At 34.8% G+C, this 20,902-nt stretch overlaps 1 long non-coding RNA gene across 1 annotated transcript; it reads right to left on the bottom strand.

Annotated features, from left to right (window-relative positions):
* Positions 1–8,952: 8,952 nt before the first annotated feature.
* Positions 8,953–20,173, bottom strand: LOC140331591 (uncharacterized). The gene is made up of 3 exons (XR_011920947.1): positions 20,134–20,173; positions 11,079–11,133; positions 8,953–8,999 (listed from the first exon to the last, which is right to left on the bottom strand). It is a non-coding gene; the product is annotated as an uncharacterized lncRNA (long non-coding RNA).
* Between the last annotated feature and the right edge of the window lie 729 nt (positions 20,174–20,902).

The raw sequence follows: 20,902 nt of genomic DNA, 5'->3' as shown, positions 1-20,902 counted from the left end.
TTTGGTTAGCATTGCTAAACTGCTAAATGTATAGAAGCATGGGCTCTGGAAAGATTATTGTGTTAAATTAAAGATGTTTTAATACAGGCTGGTTATGGATTTCACTTTTAGAGTCTCCTTACCATGTCAGGTAAAAGTATGTGTCTCTAATCTCTATGTATTTATTTTATTACAATTATTATTGTGGTTGTTTCTATTTTACCATTACATCACAGTGTAAAGACTAACCTAAGTTCTGGAATGCAGGCAGCACATCTCACACCCAAATACTTTGCTGTGCAAACACAGCCTTTTCAAATGCCACTGCCAACTATTTGTTTGCTTGTATGTGGCATTTTTCAAACAAGTACAGTATCTACATTTTTTTGTGAGCATAGAAAAGATTATGGACTGTGGGAATATACAAAAAATTATTGTAGCAAATCAGTAAATGCAAGTAATTTTAACTACTGATAAGCTGAACTCCAGCTTTAAGATAGCACAAGTGTGTTGTAACTAGCTATTGTGATTTTTACTCCACACAGTTTTCTTTTCATAGTGTATAGTAGAAAGTTTTGTAAGTCAGATGAATCCTGTCTTAAATCCCCTGGCTGAAGGGAACCCAGTGCCATCTATTCCTTTCCAGCAATCATGTCCCTGGCACTATTTAGCTATACGTCATTCATTTAGTCATGGAGGCTAAGCTTCACATGCATACAAATGCAGCCTGTCTAGCAATTCCCTCCGTCCAGAATGACATGCACCAATTGAAACATTGTGATATTTGTTATTTTGTCTCCCCAGTGCCAGCTCATTGCTTGCATCAGTGCTGGCAGCAATTGTAAGAAGCAACGAAAACGGGTGTTGTAATGCTATGAACAGCACCACATTGGCCCCTCTGACAGGCCATAATTTGCCTACGTTTCTTAAAGAAGCACAGACACAGAGTGATGGTGTCTCAAAAAGATTTTATTTAAAAATGTTAATAGTATGTAGATGAAGAAATCAAATAGCACCAAGGAAAGGTAAATAGTAGCAGATTAAACTTCAACTTTACCTTGGTTATCCGTACAACAAAATATGATCTGGTTATAATACCCTTAAATTACCCTTACAACATGGTTGTACTTGCAACAAAATAATAATGTTTATAACAGAGCTTGCCAGTCAGTCAATTAAAAAACATTTCAATCCTAAAGAGCTGATACTTGGAGATCCCTGCTGCAAATCCTTACTGTACCTCCTCACTAAGAACTCTCTGTTCTTAGCTTTTTGCTAACCTTTTGCTAAATTACTTTGCTGTATTTCCTAAAGCTAAATGGAGATATGTTGAGGCCATATAACAAAACGGTTCAGAATGAAGTAAATTTGATACTATACTAAATTTTTAAACATTTTGGACAGTTCATGTTTATAGGCATTATTTTTCTGCAATCAATGTGCTTTTTTGTATGTTCATCAAATGCAGGCCAGCAAAATCCTATTGTCCTAAATTGATTAGTAAACATAGTGGTTCAGGGGCTGCCACTGGACTGCTTTGCATTATACTATGTTTCCTGGCCTTCATTAACATTCAAATATCAAATACAACTTTTGCTTGTCAGCTGCTGCAGATGCATGCAAGCATTTGCCTAGAATAAACGTTACCATGAACCTTAAGAAATAAACTATTGTTGTTTTTTGCCATCTGTGTCCTGGGTATCTGGGTATTTGTCCAAATATTTCTTGGAAAGTGAGAGGGAAATACCCTCTCCGACAGTTGTCACTAGTACAAGTTTTTAACATTTTGTTATTTGTTTTTTGTGTCAAATCAAAATGTTGTATTTTCCATCACTTTATGTCACCAGGACAAATAAATATTAACTCTGAGCACAGTTGGCTCAATGACTCTCAAAAATTGGTCTTAGACCAATGACATATGACTATGATAGAGACATGAATTTGTGAGCCCCTTTGAAGTGCAATTAGTAATATGACTATGGACGATGCGTAATGTTTTTTTTTTAACTGTTCGGTTAAATTTTTCTGTGAAACAGATTAATAGTGAGGCTATTTTTGACATAAATTAAAGGTTAGGGATAGCAGGAAAAAACTTTTGGCATCATCAGGGACAACTGCACCCTTAAAAGCCTCCAACAATTTACTTTTGGTTTCCCTATCTATACCAAAATATTTTGTTAAAAATTGAAAAAAATTATAGGGAATAAAAAAATTGGTCTTCTCTATTGCACAATAAAGAATTTCAGTAAACAATAATTTAATGCAATGCATGGCAAGCTATACCAAACAATTGAAGTGGATACTAATAATGTGACTAGGTTTTTTTTAACAGTATACCATATTAAAATCTTACCTGTTTTTAAAAAACATATAAAAATTATTTAGGAATGTAAATTAGTTATAGCGTTAATGCCATGTTGACAGACACATTATTATTAGTCGAACTTTTTTTTCTTTTAAATATACCTGCGTGACTAATTCCTTCACTTGCTGCATGAGCCTCTTTCTTACAGAATGATTTATAAAAATTTGGCATCTGTGTTTCTATAACAACTAGATAGACTCCACATAACACTTTCTTGTACGTGTTTGCACATGCAGGAAACAGGTTGCACTTTGCTCCAGTATTTGAGCGTTAGTAAAATTACCTCTTTGTAAATTAGTTTTTGTGGATAGCTCTGACTTGTTTGACAAAATAAATGAAAATATACTAAATTTAGACCCTTATCTTTAAAATCGCTGCTCTGTTGAAGGAGACCATAATATATTACATGCTAGGGAACATAGTGGTACATTCCAAATAGGTATAAACATTTTAGGCTCTTGTATGTGGGTAAACATGTTCTGGTTTGTAAAGGTCATTGACATTTTAAGGTTTGTACACTAATCAGACAAAACATTGAAACCACCTGTCTAATATTGTGTATGTCCCCATTGTGCTGCCAAAACTGCTCTGACCTGTTGAGGAATGGACACTACAAAACCTCTAAAAGTGTCATATGGTGACTTGTAGCTTTAAGTCAAATTGCCTGACTGGACCAGCTTATTACTCCATGGTCTAGTTCAGATGTACACATGCCCATTGTAGGTGCTTCCAGCAATGGACAGGGTCAGCATATGCACTCCACATGGTCTGTGGCTATGCAATCCCATATTATGTCTTCCAGTAGTTTTACGGTGGGACTGGGCCAAGTGGGCTAGCTTTCCCACTCTGTTCCGCACATCAAGTCTTAGGTGTCCATGGCCCTGTCACCAGTTCACCAATTGCCCTTCCTAGAACCATTTTTGGTAGGTGCTAAACACTTGAGGATGCCCCACAAGACCTGCCATTTTGGATTTGCTCTGACCTAGTCATCTAGACTTCACAATTTGACCTTACTCTGGTCTTTGCTTACACATGACTGGTTAACTAAAGTGAATGTTTACGCAACTTAGTAACTTTGGTGTGTCACAGATCAGGCTAATGTGAGACTTTGGTCGCCACAATTAAAAATCTCCTTGCCACAGTCATCTATAACTCACAGCTGTAACCAAGGCTTAAACAATTGCGTATGACTCTACAAATTAGGTGTGAAGTACTGCTTCAGACATTACCACGAGTAGATTTTATTTTTGTAAATATATTTTTGCTTTTATTATATATGTGATTTCATTGAAAATATAGCTTTGCTAAACATTTGCGCACCTATCAAGAGATGTAGAAAATCAGTAGCACATGCAAAACTAAGTCTCCTTAATTCACCAATAATAATTTATGGGAAGATTTCCTTGTTTAGCCACTAACAAGGAAAAAGAAACTGATATAGCTCAGATATTTAATACATATAATAACCCATGTACAGTTTTGGCCCACTTGGGTCCTATAATTTTTGATTGGACTGCAATGTTACTGTGTTTGGATTTGTCATGTTAAGAAATATTTTTTTAGTTGTTAAAATGTTCTGCCATTCAATCTTTTATAGCAAGCAATTCACTTCAATACAAAAGTATCATCAAGAAGCCAGACTTTGAAGGCCTTGTTACTTTGGTTCATAAGAAGAACAATTAATCTGGTGCTGGAGGACATAATCCGAGATGTGAAGGCATTATCCAAATAGTCTATGAATTCCTGCAATATTTTGGTAGCACATTCTAACAAAAACAGTGCTATCTTGAATGTGATATTGGGGAATTCAAAGCATGCATGGTGCATGAGTTCACTTCTTTATAACAGTGCCACATCGCACTATACAATGTTATCTATCTTTTTCTTGCTTGTTATGTAAGTTAATAAGAATGTTGAAAGTCTATTTGCATTATTTGGGTATTACCCACATACCATTACTTCTACCTTTGGGACATGATGTAGACGCCGGATGTGTGCTGCAAGGAAACGAGCTGATACCAGTAGGCTTTATGATAACATAAACAGCCAAGGAAGAATTACTTGTTTCTGTCTATATGTTTCCTTTCCAAATAAATGAACAAACTAGCTTTATCTAGAGCTATGGTTTATCTGTCTTGTGAACAGAGTTTATTTTTTGTACACATTGTGCTTTGCTAAGCAATTATTAGTGATCCTATTATTACATTAGGAGAAACTGTATTTAGTGAATTAATTATGCTTGTTAAGCAATTAATGTCTCATTTTAGAATGGAACAATCAAGGTTTTCATGTTTATGAATAATAAAAGCACAGTGACATCATTATACCATATACATTTAGCTATACTTGTCACAGGTAACCAGTTCTTTGCAGGCTTTGTAAGTTATTTAAACATTATAGGTAGTTGAATTACATGTATATAGTTGTCATTTGTAAGTGCAAGAATGTATCCTGTTTACTCCAGCATTTGCTGTAATAGGATGCAGTTGCCATGAAATGGCCCAATTCAAACAGGGACCTGGGCATTTGTAAAGCACCCGTGTAAATTCTTACTCCTTATGTTTTTCTGCTTTCTAAATGAAGGCATTTTGATATTTGCATAAATTCTACTAATTACTAAGGCAGTTGATGTTTTTAGAAAAATTACACGCATTACATAAAAAGGCACAGAAACCAATTACTATTTATTATTAAACAGGATTTACATTGCACCAACATATTACGCAGCGCTGTACAACAAATAAGAGCAATAATGATGTCATTGGGTATAAAAAAGGTGTTTCATGAAAGGGGAAAGTTGCATATTCATGAGTAAGGGAGAGAAAAACAGTGGAAGATGATATATTAGCAGATTTAAGGTAACATATTTTTAAATATTATTATGCATATAACTCTTCTACTCATATAAGGAAGACGAAGCTAGAAAAATGTGTTTTTCTGTTGTAATCCTGTCCTAGAGTAACAGTGCTATGTTTAGGTCGAATAAGGGGAATGAGTGCTGCCACTTTAGGACAAAAGGTGTTTTACTAGACAGATCAAGAGGGGCACAAAACATTTTTGAGTTGTCAATAATACGCATCTAACATGATATATAAACCCTTATTAGAGCTTCAGTATATTTTATTCTGTTATTTGAAGCCTCTACCAGCAACTTCTAAAGGGTCTTGCCAGGCACCTTATGGCAGTATTTCACATAAAGAGTTCCAGGAGATTTACAGTCCTACTCCTGCCTGCTAGAGATTATTTTAGGTGCGTGGAATCCCACATAGAAGAGCCTGCTTATACTGTTCACAAAATCTCTGGTTTCAATGTGAACAAAATAATAGTGTGTGGATTTAATATGAAAATGGATTGGACATACAAATATCACCTCTTGGTTATACTAACATATAGTACCTGCAGTGTTACATGAAGCCAGTACTTATGTAGTACCAAAAAGAGCAGCTTTACATTCATACAATTAGTATTCTTTAAAATGTCAGCTCACATCATCTCAATGGTAGATACGGTATGTTTTAGGATTTCTATTGTTTGTGTTTATTTGTATCCTTACTTTGATTCACTTTATATCATATACAGTAAAGAAGACATAGCATGGGTTCCAAGTTCTCCCCATTCTTTTAAAAAAACAAAAATGTTTAGGCTTCAGCCGGACTTGTGTTTTTCAGAAGTACTTTTATCTCTTTAGATGTTTAGATAATTAAAAGTAAAATTCATAAACCATGTACTAAATATTCTCAGTTTGTCAGCTTTTCTACATATGAGTGCAATCAAATCAAATGAAATACTAAAAAAGTAAGTTTTTCTGGCTGTATTACTGACATTTCTAAAGAAAAATGAATAAACACAGACACTAGACCTGCTTGTTGTAGCACATAATCTGGGCATTCACTGAGATTAAAGATAAAAGCAAATGGCAGATACTGCTGATTTAACAGATATTTCTAAAATACTTATACTCTTAGTGAAAATATTGTTTTAATAAAAATTGCTGCTAATCTGTAAACAATATAACTACAAATCGCTAGTTATCATCTGTAGAACAGATTATTTTGTTTATACAATTTATCTAGCTATGATCTTTATAGGTTTATTTTAGAAGACCATGAATAGTACATTTATAATATGCAAAGTGTAGTAAACCATGGAATTCAATTAGTACAATCATTCCATAAACAGTTCTAACTGCTGTGGGTGTTTACATGTGTTTACGTGTTTTCAGGAGTTTATGATGTCTCCAAAACCTTAAGGAACCTAAAAATAAAGAACAATTTCTCTACAAACTCCTAAAACACTTCCAGATAGGTGCAGACCCATGTCACAATATATCAAAGTCATGTGACAGATTTTCATTTTTTTGTGCGTAGTTTTAAAGCAAACTATGTGCACAACATGAAGCCTCATCGACTGGTTGTCAATAATAATTTACACATTCTGAGCATATGACCTTTAAAAGGTGGAAAAGGGATATGAACTAAACCTAAGTTTTTGTTTTTTGTTATTGATTACTGTTTGAATGTTCCAAGTAATGGCCATATTTTGTGCTCTAGGTTTATAATTAAGTCAATGTATTTTATTTCAGGTAATAACAGGTATTTCAATCTATCTTTAAGTATATATGATATATGCTTTATAAATGAAGAGCATGTTTTGTTTCAAAAAGTAGCATTCTGGTCTCAGTTAGGCTATAATTCATTATGATAATGCCCCTCAAATGCTTCACTTTAAGGCCTGAATGCATTTAATTTTCTGTCTTGGCATGAGATTAAATGGAAGTGACCGGTCTTGATAAATAGCATGTTAGAAGTCCCTGCAACCAGCACTCAAGTTTTTTCTACTTTACTTTTAACTCATTGTTTACACATGCATGTATGGCTGACTTGATAAGTCTGTGTGCCCTAAGCACACATGAGAGATGATATCTCCAGTTTATGTAGACATGTAATGAACACAGAGTGGTTGTTTATACCCACTGAACAGTGCGCATTGGAAATGAAAAAACAAAAACTTTTCTTGAGAATAGGGGCAACAACTGGTTTCCCAATTATTTGTACTAGATCTAATATATAAACCTAGTGTGCACATATAGTAAGGATTGCTTGACTACTTTAAAAGTGAAACATTTTTTTTTGTTCTGTAATCTAATCTGTAAATAAGATACACACATTAAAAAATCTATTCACCAACCTCCCATGGGCTATTTATGCTTTACATATGCATAGTGCATACATTCTGTACACATACCTGTCTGAATTATTTTGCTAATATCCTAAGCCAGATGCCACCCACGACTGCTGCAGACATGTAATTTGTCTGCAGTTGTTATGCTAAGTACGTATCAAAATCAATATCAAATCTGAACATGACTACAGGACTGTGCTTACTTTATCTTACATAGCAAGATAATTCCAGACTATTATCAACTGGAACATAGTTATTGCTGGAATGAACAAGTGCTATTGCTGTGTAATCACTATTTAATAAATCCCCTAAAACACAAAGCAGAGGTGGCTCAGTGTGTGCTTACACAGTGACTCACTAGAAAACCAAGTTTAATGGAGCCAAGGTTCTTACAGATGTTACTGCACCAAAACCTGTTTATTATATAGATTTTCAAGACAGTGATCCATATAGAAAGTTACTAATATTCCACCAGTTTTACCAAAATATATAATAAAACATTGGTAACATAAATACATAGAAGTGATACGTATCCAGGTCAGAAGTACAGAGCTTAACATGTATTGAACTGTAATACTTCTAGAATGTAACTAAAAACCAAAGGGACTTGATGGAAGATCTGCAATTTTGTTTACTGTTCACGAAGAAAAATTTTTTATAATGTATGTTTTAAATAGCCCATTGATTTGAAAAAAAAAAAAGTTTTTACTGCCATCCAAGACTCTATTGGAGAGATAACAGAAAGAAAAGAAAGTGTGTGAGAGAGACAGCAGTATAATAATAGGGGTCTTTTCTCTAAACTACTAAGAATAGGTTTATTTCTATTATTTCTATTTATAATATAGAATAAATAATATTTCTACATTGAGTCCTGTATATTAGTTCTAACTATTCCCAACACATCCAAAACAGGAAATAATGATAACAAAAAAAAAATTAAGACTAAAAAAAATGTTTAAAAGGAAAATTTATTTTCCTTCGAACTATTGGGGAGCCAGAGGTCAAAAGGAAGTAACAAGTGCCCCAATGTAAGTGGCCAGTGAGAGTAAAAAATGTGTTGTGTTAGTGGCCATTGAAAGTAAAAAAAATCACTGTTAGTTGTAATTAAAAACTGTCACTGGCATAAGTGGGTTGAAAAACGCCCCAATGCTTTTTGTTCGATGGGAGTTAAAAGATTCTCAGGGTCAGTGGTTGGTAAAATGAAATTATGCTCCAGCATCATTGTTCTGTGAGAGGAGGGATATTGCTCCATCATCAAGTCATTGAAACAAATAATGACTTATCACTAATGTGAGTGGGAATATTAGTTCTTTATTGTTGATGTGATTCGGAGGAACAGTACCCCCCTCAGTGATGTTAGGGGGAGAAATCGTGCCATTTTGCCTGTCAGTGAATTAGGTAAGCTTTGTTATTTAATGGTCACTTACCTTTGTATACATTTCATGGTAATTTCGTGTATCTTCTTTCTCAGGATCTAAAAAGTGTATTTAAAAAACAGCTGGTTTGTAATGTCCAAATGTATTACATTATCAAACAAATCCCCAAATTGTGCAGTAATCTGATAGATAATGCAATGCAATAATTACATAGCTACAATAATTATACTGTCTGTTAAACATCTGTGTGTGCAGTGTGTAGTTTTCTTTACTTCTGTAGGTAGTATGGTACAGTATTTCGTGAAGCTCATGAGGTCTCTACACAGATGTTGGAATACATACACTGAATGTCAACCCTTGCTCTCTCCAAGGAATGGCTTTGGGATGGTTATGTGTTCATTTACCTATTGTGCTGGTAATGTCTGTTTTTTGCAATCTGAACTCATATTTGTCTGTGTGTATAAATATCAATTTGTCTGTGTGTATAATGAATCAATTATTTATTAAAGTGCTCCAAGTCTGGAGAACAGCAATCCTAAAATAGATTTCTCAAAATTGATTTGCTGGTAGTTGGCAACATTTTCAATCCAGAACCGGATCCATTCCTGGTTTGCCAGATCCCCGAGGTTTATAATAGTCTATCTTCTACAGTCTTGTGGAGCGCTAATAAATCAGGCCCAGTGTGTGCTCAATTGGTTCTGTTTACAGTAGATTGCAGAAAACAAAGTATTGTGAGTACAAACTACAATTTAAACTTAGCTGTAGTGTTTGCTAGATAGCATTAGTAGCTTGATATTTGGTTTTATTTTCTTTGGTGGTATTTCTCTTTGTTTTAGTATGTAACATAAATAAATATATTTAAAAATATTATAATATTACAATATTAACTATTGTAAAGTTGACTTGTTATCAGTTTAGACATGTAGATACATCTGTTGTTTTCTATGTATGGTAAAGAAAATTGATGCACCCCATGAAAAGGTATATTTTATTTGTTTTTATTTCCCACTAACAAGAACTTTTACATTTATTTAGGGTAACATAAACAAAAAGTGTTTTTGTAAACCTGATTCTTAAACCCCTGGTTACTAAGTTTATGCTGTTGTAATGGTAAACTGATGAAGATGTCATAGAGAGTCTACATGTCAATATCTCAGTTTGTCTACAAGCACGGAATCAATCTTTTTTATGAAAGCTTTCAAAAATTCCTAATGACTTTACTTCCACAGAATGATTTAACAAATCAAGATTTCCATGGTGCTGAGAATAAATAAGGCAAAGGTGTTTAATAAAAAAGCAAAACTGTCATCTTTTGAAAGTACAAATACTTGGAAGCAGAAAATCATTATTTCAAGCCAAAATCACTGCAATTTCTGCTAGGGGTGATGACAAGAATTGAGGTGGCTCTTCCCAATCACTACGCACAACAGTAGTGATTCATAAACTCCAGGAAGGAATAAATGTCATAACGATAGCCATCAATTATTACAATTTGCGACCTCTTTGTGGCTATTTGTCTGTATAATGAACTACATCACTATAGAAATAAAATGGAACAAAACTGAAAAAAAATCCTTTGAATTGCCCTTAACCTGTAAATATCACAATTTTTTTCCTGCTGGGTTCAAACTTATGCACTGTGTCTTCAGTCCTAAATGCTGTAGGGTGCACTGCCTTAAAAAAAAAGAAACTCATAAGCATGGCAAAACTAAGATTTTATGTAATAGTTACCTGCCTGTCATTGTGCCAGATTATTCCAATCAACATGACTTGGGCAGATCTGTATTAAAAGGGGTAATTTGTACCTATCTGTATTTAGGAAATGCGGTTATATAAGTACAGACATGACATCTTATTGTCAGTTGGAAGAATTTTTGCAACATTGGTAATGTGTCAATGTTTTGTTTATAGAACAATGGTAAATTATAAAGTGTAAGTGTACCATATAAAACAATTCCAGAATAGATTCTAGTTCTGTTTATCAGTGTATAGGAAATCTCTTGACTCCACTGAAAGTGCAACACAATCTCTAACCATATGATCAGCAAACCAAAAAACAACTTTTAAAGTTGTGTAGAGTGGGATATGTAACCCCCTTTAATGCATCATTAGTATACTGAAAGGAAACCCATAACCTAATAAAGTCTACTTGGAAACCCAAATCCTTGCGGCCTTACCAGTCTGTCTGTCCATGGGTGAGTGACCAATGCTGAGATAAGTACATGTGGGAATCTGAAAGAAACCAAAATATTGAACAAAAGACTGCCATATAATTTAAAAGCAAGTTACTACTTGAAACAGAAGTTGCAAGAACCTCATAACATAAGAACATGACACATAATATTGCTATGTAGCATGCTGCAGCACAATTGAGTTGCCTTGAGTGCATTGCTTTTGTTAGGTGCTTTGTTGCACAATTCTTCACCACAGGAGTGTAAAGCAACTCTAAAAGAGAAACAATTATGTGGATGTGTTGTATTACCACTATAACAAAAATAATGGCCTTTTTACACAAAATTAATGTGAACCTAGTCTGGTGCTCTGTCAGTAAGAGGAAGAAATGCCTCTGCATGAGCAGTGAGTAATTTTTTTTCTGGTACTCTTTCCTATGAGGTGACAATAATATATCCCCCTGCAACAGAAACTACAAGAGAAGGTTCAGTGGCTGGCACACTTACCTCAGCAGTGTTAGGTCTTAGGTTTTAATCCTATTCAGGACAATTCATTCTAGATACTTTCCCCCCACACCCCTCTCTCTTTCTTCTTGTATATATATATATATATATATATATATATATATATATATAAATATATATATATATATATATATATATATATACTACAGGATCCATGACAGTATATATTTTGCAGGCATTGTTATAAGGAAGCCAGTCCTGATCACTATTACACTGGAGTGAGAACACGTTGCCTGGGAATAGAGTAATGTAGAGTTCACTGGCACTGAAATGCACAAAGGAATGAAAAAGGTAAAACAGCAATAAAAATATTGGTAAATGTTAATGCAGTACTTTAGCAATACTTGCAATTCAGTTAGGATTCTGATTAGAATATAGTTGAATGAACGGATACTGGTTTTAAAGGAAATAGTTACCATCCGTAAAAATCTCAAGGGAAACCTAAAAAACCAAATCAAGCATTAGTTTGACACTTGTCCCAGTATGACACTATCCCTTAGGAAATTATTGCAACAATATGTCACAGTGTGTATTATTATTCTACAGGCAGGCTTTGAGAATAGTGTGTGCTTATGAGAAACTTTTGCACTACAAAACATACTTGTTTCTTTTATGCTGTTCTCATATTTAGCAAAATGTTATACTTCTTTTGCTGTACACTGTCATTTCCTGTACTATGTTTATTAAACTTTTATGATTTTATGATAAATGTATAAATGTGTAGTAACCGTGTAATTTGCAGTAAAAAGTAAGAGATAAATCCAAAAATAGTCAGCAGACCAAATGGCTAATTTTAGAACGGTAGGTGGTTTTGTTTCATTAATGATATTGGAAAGTATCCAGTCCACCACAAAAATGGATGGTGCTAAGAATATTGCAGTTATTTGATAATGACAAATAGTAAGCATAGATGATAACAGGAATTCAGGATAAGGAAATGTAAACTTATTCTCCGATGAAAATGTAACCCTATCCTTTGTGAGGTAAAAGAGAAATTAGTGAGTTAGTAAGGAGGAGGGAGAGTGAGAACAGGGAAGTATAAAATTTGGAGAAGGATGATGTTATGCATGTAGGTATAAACTATACCCAGGTATTACATTTATCCTATAAAACAGCGGTGTGCTAAAATAATGGAGGTGGACAGTAAAAATAATTCCCCATTCACATCCTCTTGACAAGGTTGATTGAAATAACAATTTAGGTTGGAATTATGTAGCCTTTAGGATAATCTATTAGTGAAGTATGGGTCTAATTGTCTGTATCAGTAGGTATTTATTAATGTATCATAAGGAATCCTGCACCTTTGGGTTTTGTTTCCAGGGGTTAAGATTAACAAACGGCTTCTATAAACTAAAAAAAATTACTGAATTGATATAAAAGCTTATCTATAGGAATCCAGAAGTAGATTTCTATTCAGTTTCCTGTTGTTGCAGGAAGAGAAAATGGTGCAACTCATGTTTCTCATTTAGAGTTCCCCAGTCCCATAGGAACCTTAACAATGCTCTAAATATTTGTTGAAATAATAATAGTTATTGTGTAAATTTCCAGTAGCTGCCGAATAAGAATTTCGGGCTTAATTGTTTGCTGATGACTGTAATAAATTTTATTTTGCTGAGGGTCAGGTTAACCTCTTTACTTTCATGTTTCCTCCATACATTACCTCCTATTGTTTTCCCACCATATTTGGAAAAATAATTTTGCCATGCCAAAACTATGAGACAAATACTTCTCACAAACGTAGCACTGGTTTATAAACACACTTCATACCAACAATTCCATGTCTGGTGAAAACATATTTCAAGCTCAAGTCCAGCTTTTTAAGAGTCTGTGTCCTTCCGCAATCTTTTGAAAACATTAAAAATATTTTAGCAGGAGTTGTGGTCTTTCAGAAGCTTATGTTTATTGAGACAATTTATTTTAATAATATGCTTAGTTCTTTTTGTATGGTTTAAATTATACTAGTAACAAACATAAATCAATCAATATGATAACACAATCAATCAATAAATACCTATGAAAAAAAAAATATATCTATAAATATATATATATTCACAAACTCTGTAGTTCTTGGGCTTTGAAAACATTTTTGGAAGTGTGCTAACAGTATCAAAAAACATAGGAAAGTGTCAGATCCAGTGCAAGTCTTTTGGTAAGCACAGCGTATAGCAGAAACCCACAGGAACTTTCCTTAAAACAGCTATCACTCATCTATGAGTAAGGGCCTTTTTTCAAACTCAAAATGCAATTAAAACCTAATTCTGAATAGATTGGGAAAGAGTTAGAACGTATTCCTATTGGAGTCACGTCAAAAATTAGGAAGGAACCTCCCTTCACTTATACAGTTCTCCCTATTTGGATATTTCCTACTCTTGATGTAGTGACAATTGTGATGCTTAAAAAAAAAAAAACTTGAGCCAAAAATATCCAGATACAAATAAAAAACCTGTTCAAAGATAAAATGTCCAGAGATTGTCCATTAAAGTACTTCCTTTCTATGGGCCTGATTAAAGCTCTCAAGGCTGGAGGGGATATACTTTCAACCTTGAAGCTGGTTGATCCAGCAAACCTGGAACGAATTTCTTCAAAGCCATTTTCTATTTGCTTGCAAATGTTTTCAAATCTGGACCAGATCCATTCCAGGTTTTCTTGATTGCCCAGTTTTACTGATCAAAGTGTATCCTCTCCAACCTTGGAGAGCTTTAATAAATAAGAGCCAATAATTCTATTTTTATCTTGTATTATAATGCTCCAACATATTATGCAGAACTTTTTAAAGTCCAAAGTCATTTCACTAACTGTTCCTCAGAGGAGCTCATAATATAATGTTCTTATAATTTTTTAACATAGCCTGAGCCCAATTTCGGAGGGAACCAATTAACTTATCAGTATGTATTTGGGATGTGCAAAGTGCCAGGAGAATCCCTTGCAATCATGGGGAGAACATATAAACTCCATACATAGAGTGTGCTTATCCTCATACTTGGGATCCTATTGCTGTTAAGACAGTATTGCTAGCCACTGAGCCAACAACCTAATTGTAAAAACAATATACACAAACATAGCGATCTGTGCAAAAGTATTTTTAGGTTTACATAGACATTAATATTTTTGAGCCTACATAGGATGTGCTCGATGACAGGTCTCCCTAGAAGCACTGGAGGCTTTTTTCGAAGAATTGTGCTAGAAATCCCACTACAGTTTAATACTTGTACAACTGCATTCCACGGAGGACTGAGGCTCCACTTATTAGATCTGCAAAATGATTGTCTTTTTAGGTATTTCTGTTATTCAGTACATTTCTTCTTTTACCTATTTCTAATTAGTTATAGCTGAACTTTACCTCAAAAGGTAAAATAAAAAAAAAAAAACATCTCATTTATTGTAATTAGACTAATAAAAGCCTTATTCCCTTGCAGATTGATAGTTCAATTTTCTTGAATGAGTAGAGTATTTTCTTCCAGTAAATCAATCTAGTTGCAATGGTGTTTTGTTTTGTATATGGTAACACTAAAAGGGCAGGGTTACTGTGTAGTAGGCCTGTGCGGTGCCATAATGCTGTGTTAAGGCCGACTAATAACTTGAATAGGCTGTTTAATGCAGCACAGCGGTACAAAAAGCAGCACATTTTAACTTAGAAATACCTTTACAACTACCTACGTTTGGTGGAACAATTAAATATCGGCCGGAGTAAATATTTTCTACCTACAATTTTTGTTCTTTAAGTTAAATACTTTGCCCAATTTTAATGTAGTGAAAATAATAGCATAAACAATGATAAAATCAGAAAATAACTGGTTAAATACACATCTGGCATTACAAACTCCTTCAAAGTCTTTATGGCTTTTTCCACATTATTGTCTGCAAATACTTAAGTGGTGAACTGCATATGGTACATAAGGCACTCTCCAAAACCTAGCCGCATCTGGAGCCAATAAAGGACTTGAACAAAATGCTATCATTCCAGCAGCAGTTTTTGATGTGTGACTTGATGTGTGGACTCAACGACGTTTAGTAGTAAATAAAAATGGAATAATATGTTCATTAAAATAGCTTTGACTTCTCCAGTACTGTATAATTCAAGATGTTTGATGGGATGTACACACGATCCAAAAATAAAATTGGAGTAGAAAATTATTTAGTTTGGTAGGTTTTGTAGCTTTGTTCATACGTATTTATTGAAAATAAAAAAATTAGGCATGATGACCAATTTTGTGAAATAAAGGTAATCATGTAAAGATTTTATACTATTAGGGGTTTTCGTTAGATGTGGTATGTACTGTTGGTGTTCGAATTCGGGTAATCCCTATATTCGACCCCAAAATGGTGGTTCGAATTCGGGCAAACCCGACCCAAAAAACACAGAATTCGACTTTGAATTTGTGTTTAAAAATATGTTTAAAAAAAAAGAGAACTCCAGATGAACTCTTAATGGAGTTTCTCTATTGAGAGTTCATCTGAGTTCAGTTCCCATTATCCTATCTGAGTTCAGTTATCATTGATCAGTCACAGCTGATAGGAGGCACACAAGGGCTTTCAATCACCTGTGACAGCAGATGAACTCTCAATGAAGAAATTCCATTGAGAGTTCATCTGCAGTTCCACTGCAATCTCCAGGCACTAGAGGTTAATTAACCTCTAGTGCCCGGGGACCGCAAACAGGAGGATTCCCAGGGATGTAAGAATGATTCCAGCTCTGAGAATCCACTGCAATCCCGGGGCACTAGAGGTTAATTAACCTCTAGTGCCCAGGGATCGCAAACAGGAGGATTCCCAGGGATGCAAGAATGATTGCATCCCTGAAAATCCACTGCGATTCCAGGGCACTAGAGGTTAATTACCAGCTGATGAACTCTCAATGGAGTTTCTCCATTGAGAGTTCATCTGAGTTTATATCCCACGGTCTCCGGGCTGTACTTATCATTAATAAGTACAGCCCAGGGAGAGTGGGAACTTGCGGTCACAGCTGATAGGAAGCACGGGAGTGCTTCCAGTCAGCTGTGACTGCAGATGAAGTCTCACCTGTACTTATGAGCCTGGTGACCGTGGGAACTGAACTGCAGATGAACTCTCAATGGAGAAACTGCAGTTCAGTTCCCACAGTCACCTGGCAGATAAGTACAGTCTCCTGACTGTGGGAACTTTGCAGTCATAGCTGATTGGAGGAGGCACGCGAGTGCTTCCAATTAGCTGTGACTGCAGATGAACTGCTGTTCTGTATGTGTTCTTGGATAGAAATTCTCTATCTAAGAACACTGTTTTCTTGGATAGAGAATCTCTATCCAAGAACACATACTACAGTTACGCTGGGGCTGCAGGAGCAATCAGGGGAGCAGACCTGCACTTCATTTTATTTATTTATTTATTTAGATGGAAAGGTTTGTAAAAGGCTAAATGCCACTATGTCTACTAATGTAAAAATGTGTTAGGAAATGTCAAATTCACCAAATCTGTGCAAAGGTCACCACAACATACTTTTGGCATCTATTCCATAAAATTATGTAAATATTATTCATTACAAAATGTAAATGCATATATATTTGCATAATATGTATCACTTCTGGGAATTACATGTCAGGCACAAAACCAATAATTTACTGTTTTTTATTCTGTCAAATAATAGTAACTAATTTCACCTTATATAAAAATAAAAGCATTTAATCATTCTCTCTAAAAGTGTAATTAAAATGTATGATTTTTTTAGGTAATTGCACTTCAAATTTTATTTATTTTTATGTATTTATTTAATTTAGTAAGAAAATACAAAACTGGGCCTACACTGTACTACAATGAACATTTTCCATTAAATGATTACTAAATTGATAAACTGTAATGGAAGCAGGATTTATTTCTAAAAGGCACACCCAAGTTGTTGTATATCTTGATGTGAAAGCATTAGTGTGCACATCGAGTGATTAATGTGTCTCAAACTCTGTCCAAATATTGAAGAAAGATAACTGCAGCTAAATTCATATTCAAAATAAATTCTTATCAGAGAAGCTATTTTTAGAACCTTTGCACATTTATCCTTTATCAAAAACCCTAAAGCCACACAATTTTATCAGATATAAAAAGCTCTTGTTTGTAGTGATTCAATTTCCAGCCTTTCAGAAATTAGAATTAAAGCCGAAGTTCAAGGTTACTAAGCATTACCACTGTGTATAAAACAATGTAATATTAATGAATAAGTGTCAGATACAATCTATAGAGTTTTAGCTGAATTAGTTTCTTAAGCTATGAAGCTTCTAGGATATCCAACCAATGGAGCAGTGGTCCTAAACTATAACTAAATGCACAACATACCTGCTGATTATGGCACACATTTACATTTTTGCAGATGCCCAACAGCACTGACAGGTCCAGGGACCACTGCATGCCCTGGAACTGCCATCTTTGCTATGGACTCCATGGCAGACTTCCAGGTTCATAGCTTTCCTCCTTGGCCTTTGGATGAACAGTAATGCACTGCACAGTGTAGGCAAAAATCAAAAAGGCACTGAAGGAGATTTTTTTTTTAAGTAGAAAAAATTTTGCATGTCTCTTCTGCCAAAACTCTATACCTCCTGGTAACTTTATGTTTTTTTTTTTTTTTGGTTTAGTTCTGCTTAAAGTCAGGCAGTGAGCTTAGTAGAACAGGTAAGTGTTCTGGCATTCAGGCGTGCTTTCGCCATTAAATGACTGTGCTCACCACTCCCAGGATGAATACTCTCTAATCACGAAAACCTAGCTAATCCAAAATGCTGTGCTTTATTTATGTATCAATCTTTACAAAGCTAACCAGGATCCACTGATTTTAAGTACAATAAAAGGGTTCCTATATAAAACGGTGCAAGAATGTTCCTAATTTATTCTTTTTGGTATATATATTCCACAGTAGACTCATGTGATAGAAATTGACAGAACTCAGATCAGGTAAAAATGCCAGACCTGTAGTGTCCACTTTTAAGTAGAGGACTGCTGATGCGGTACAGAGCTGCTTTGATACAACACACCCGACTGGCAACCTGCTCAGACATTTTGATATTATATATTACCTAATGTGAGAAAAGTACAACAGCAACATGTCCTGATTCACATCAGAACTTTGTCTAGAAAAGGAACAGGCAAACATGAATGGGGATGAATATCTATACATAAATGCAATGTAATAGAATAAAAAAAACATTTGAATGAGAAAGTGTGTGTTTTTTTGGACAAGGACAACATAATACAAAAAAAATACATTGGTGTCATGCACCTAAAATCAGAAAGAGATTGCATGAATTCTACCTGCATTGAGAATGTGCCAGTAAACAGCATTTTCCATGCTAAAAGAACATTGAATCAAGACCAAAATGTTGTCATAGAACATATTAGCAATGATTAGGCCTTCCAGAACAAAGGGGTTGATGTACCAAAGGCATTTAGGTTTTTTCCATGTAGCAAAGTGATCTATCTTTCTACATTTAAGGTCAATGTGGTTAAAGTTCACTTTTCAAATACTTAATCCCAGGAAAGAAATCTAAAAAAAACTTGATGATGCTTACACATGTTGGATGGCCGAAGTCGGTGATAATTCACTTTGCTAAGTGAACAGCCTAAACGTCTTTAAAAATTTGATACACTGCACTGTAGAGATGTAAATTCACACCAACAAAATGTGCTGTGGCCTGATAAAGATAGAGCTGTTTTTTCCACAGTAGTACAAAGTATATTCAGTACAATAGTAAGTGCGTTAAAAAAGTCAATACATTTTTGGTGTGTGTAAACATTTCCACATGGCTGAAATCTGTATGGCCTGGTTTATTAAAACTCTCCAATGCTGGAGAAGGTACACTTTAATCAGTGAAGCTGGGTGATCCAGCAAAACTGGAATGGATCTGGTTCAGGATTCATAACATTCGCTAGCAAATGACTTTGAAGAAATCCATTCCAGGTTTGCTGGATCACCCAGTTTCACTGTTGAAAGTGTATGCTCTCCAGCATTGGAGAGCTTTAATAAATCAAGCTCTCTGGCCCTGATTTATTAAAGTTCTCCAAGGCTGGAGAGGAGACACTTTGATCAGTCATTAGTTATTTGTTAGCAAATGTTTTCAATCCTGGACCAGATCTATTCCAGGTTTTCTGGATCACCCAGCTTCACTGATAAAGGTGTATTCTCCCCTGCCTTGGAGAATTTTAATAAATCAGGACCTTAATGTCCATGTACACTGCAGGTATTCCAGATATTTGAGTGACCTGTTTCAAAGTCTAATATTGCAATTCACCAAGACATAAAGTGATTATAAAAAACATGGCCAGGTTCCCAGGCATCTGGGCACGCTTTGCACACGTTGAAGGTAAATACACTTGCCAAGTCCTGAAAACTGATTGGCATATGCAACTCACTTCATTAATAGCTTTGATTGTTATGTTGATGTGAAAAGCCATCCAACATTCTTTAAAGGAATCTATTTTCACTATTACAGACAGATAATTAAAAAAATGCCAATGATTACAACTTGGTATTTGAAAAACATACAAAACATATTTGAAATGCAACATATTACTTATATTTTACCTTATTTCATCCATTTGTCAAAATACTCCATCACTCAGCTTAGGAAAAAGAGAAAAAGAAAAAGTGGCAGTACTTTGAGATGTCCCTGACAAGGTTTGCTTGCAAATAGAATAAATGAATAGATTACTTTTTCTTACTGCTGCTCTTTCAATGTCCAATCACAGGCTGGCGACAGTGAGAAGACCTAGCCGTGTTCTCTAATTGCAGGGGAGAAAATTCACATCTAACAGTGCTGTCCGAAGGAAGTAAATCTCAGGCCTCAATGGATAGTTTTGTCAATGTATTTTTGAAACTGTTTTTTTAGGTGTTTGTGTGCAGTTTAATTTTACCTTCAATGAAATGCTTAAAACAATACTAGGTTCTGCATATACAATCCACCCTAAAGGGCGATTTTCTGGCTACTTCAAACAGGTGAACCACTGGGACATCTGTATTTAGCAGATGCCATTCACATTACATGTTCAAGCTTCTTTCTGGTCATCACCCCATATACCAGGTCTCTCTCGTATAAATTATACACTATGATTTACAACCATTGCCAGGAAGATAGGACCTTTGTTGCCATCCCCACACACAGACAAACCCATTATCTTTAAATAAAACCACATATATGGGTAATTTAAATGTGATCAATAAACAATCATTACAAGGCTTTCCTTGAAAGTCATATGCCAAAACATTTAGTAGAATTAAAGGTATGGGTAGCTGAAATGACATTCTAATATCCACTTTCCCTGGCAAAACTTTGGGAAACCTTTCATCTCCAAAG

The sequence above is a fragment of the Pyxicephalus adspersus genome, chromosome 5, assembly GCF_032062135.1.
Source record: "Pyxicephalus adspersus chromosome 5, UCB_Pads_2.0, whole genome shotgun sequence".
NCBI classification, from domain to species: Eukaryota; Metazoa; Chordata; class Amphibia; order Anura; family Pyxicephalidae; genus Pyxicephalus; species Pyxicephalus adspersus.
The sequence above is the reverse complement of the archived record's forward strand: the minus strand, read 5'-3'. Positions and strand labels throughout refer to the sequence as shown.